The sequence below is a fragment of the Eschrichtius robustus genome, chromosome 2 (assembly GCF_028021215.1).
Source record: "Eschrichtius robustus isolate mEscRob2 chromosome 2, mEscRob2.pri, whole genome shotgun sequence".
In the NCBI taxonomy this organism is placed as follows: Eukaryota; Metazoa; Chordata; class Mammalia; order Artiodactyla; family Eschrichtiidae; genus Eschrichtius; species Eschrichtius robustus.
The window spans coordinates 104,804,299-104,806,835 of NC_090825.1; the positions used below are offsets into that span (position 1 = coordinate 104,804,299).

The window sequence follows — 2,537 nt, forward strand, 5'->3', positions numbered from 1 at the left end:
GAATTAGGGTGGAACCTCTGAGGTAGCAGATACTCACTGTCTTCTAAAGTGAGGAAAGACATCAGGATTGGAGTAAGACATAGATCACCGTGAATAAGGGGTCAATGAAAGTAACCCCACACCAGCCTCAAGATAAGACGAAGCTCCTGAGGTGAGAAGTTATTATTATCTTAGCGGTCACGTAGAATGTCTCTGTGGTCAATTGCTGACCCTCACATGTAGGTCTCAGGTGTGGCTGATCCGTCCCTCTGACCATACTCTGAAAGAGAAACCTTCCGATATACCACTTGTGAGGGAAGAACAGGCCACTTGGCTGAAAGGGTTGTTATTGACCAGATCAGGAGTAAACTCAAAGTTCCTTCCTGGCACTCCTCAGAGTTTCTTGAAGATTAGCTGGCCTCTGGAAGATGTGGAAAAGAGAATAGGCTCTGCCAGCAAAGAGGAGCATGCAGCAGACATTCCAAGCACAACTCATGCCCTAGAAGAGTAGGCTCCAGGGGAAAGCAGTGAAGCCAATGGATCCAGACCTAGAACTGTAAGTGACAGGTCCCAGACCTGGAAAAAGTAGTTGAGAGTAGAGTATTGCCTCTTTGCTATGTAAAATGTCTTTTGGGTAGCTCAAGGACAGAAAGGCTCCACATGGAGATCTGTGGTTGCCCACTGGGGGCAGTTTCTTTGTTTATCATCAAGGACTTAAGCAAATCAAGAGTGATCCCACATGCTCAGGAACCTCTGACACAAGTGCCTTTTGCTTATAGGTTGATTGCAAAGAAGAACTGGCAGAGCTTGAGGTTTTTCATGTTGTTCAAGCTGAGGAGGGAAAACTCCAATAGAGGGAGTCAATGAGCAATGCTAGAAAAGGCTTGGAAGTATGGCTGCAATCTAGGACTCAGTTTGTCCAGGAGCACTCACTATGTTCCAGCTCAGGGAAAAGAGAATAATTACGTACTTGCACTGTCACACTTGCTGTGTCAACTCTGCAAATTTTGGTTTTAAGTTCCTTTTAATCTAGAAAGATAGGTTAGGTTTTAGGTTAGCTTCTTTGACTTCCTTGTAAACAGACACTGTAGATTAGGCTTTTGGGTTTTTGGCTTTTACTGTGTTTTCTAGTTTAAAGTTTGTAAAACTACTAGCAGGGCACCATGTATATGGAGAGGTATTGAATTTTTTGAAAATTCCTCTACAATTCCAACTACAATTGCTTAAACGTCCCTCAAAGAATCCTAGCTGCAAAAGATTCTTTTATGGAAAGGTGATCAGGCTCAGCTCAGACTTGGGGCAATAAATAAAAGGTCTCCAGAATGACGTTTGAAGGCATCACGGTGGGTACACACAGACACTGTGAAGGCAGACACTGTATGAGTCGTGCAGAAAACGTAATATAATATGTGAGTAGGTTGAAGAGACTAGGAACCATGTGTTCTATTTTCCTTTAGGGGAGACTGTGTATAATACTGACAAGACATATGGCTTTGGATTCTATACACCTGCATTTAAATTTCAGCTCTGCTGCTGTTTAACTGAAGGTGTGAGCTAGGAGAAGAAACTGTTTCTCTTCAGGTTGGTTTCCTTATCTCCGAAATGGTGAGAGATATACCTGTTTTCTAGCATTAGAGGAAGATTAAATAAATTTCTATATATAAAGTGGTAGGCATATAGAAATTACACAACAAATAAATTCGCTTCCACTCTTTACCCTCCCTCCCTGAAAACCTAATAAGAAACACTGGAACACAGTTTCTCAGAGAAACAGTCTGTTTCCTCAGCCCCCACGATGGCCCAGCCCAAGCACCAAACCACACCTTACTCTGCAGAGTTTTCACAGGTGCACGAGGCAGAATGCAAACTCTGGTTTACCAGAAATCTCACAATGACTTCTAACCAGTCTGGGCTAAACTCTCCCTGTGGCTATGGAGGGGTTGGTCAGTAGCTATACCTAGGTTTGAGTCTCAGCTTGGTGACGTACAAGCTGTGAGATGTGAGATGACTTCATGAAACTTGCTGAGCCTCAGCCTCCTCCTCTGCAAAATGAGGATGAGGACTCCTTTATGGACTCATTTCCAGCATTGCACACACGCATGTTAAGAAGCCTGCCACCGGCTGTAGTCCCAAGTGGTGCTGCTGAAATGGACAAGTTCATGAAACCCAAGAATGTGGTTCTGATCCTGGCTGGATGCTACTCCAGACGCAAAGAAGTCATTGTGAAGAACACTGATGATGGTACCTCAGACCGACCCTAGAGCCATGCTCTGGTAGCTGGAATCGACCGCTATCCCTGCAAAGTGACAGCTGCCATGAACAAGATGAAAATCACCAAGAGGTCAAAGATCTAGTCTTTTATGAAAGTTTATAGTTATAATCACCTTGTGCCCACAAGGTACTCTGTGGATATCCCCCTGGACAAAACTGTTGTCAACAAGGATGTCTTCAGAGACCCTGCTCTCAAACACAAGGCCCGGTGAGATACCAAGGTCAAGTTCAAGGAGAGATACAAGACCGGCAAGAACAAATGGTTCTTCCAGAAGCTGCAGTTTTAG

General features: G+C 44.1%; 1 pseudogene; it reads left to right on the forward strand.

Moving 5' to 3' along the window:
* The first annotated feature begins 2,126 nt into the window (after positions 1 to 2,126).
* LOC137757733 (large ribosomal subunit protein eL27-like) lies at positions 2,127 to 2,537 on the forward strand (annotated as a pseudogene).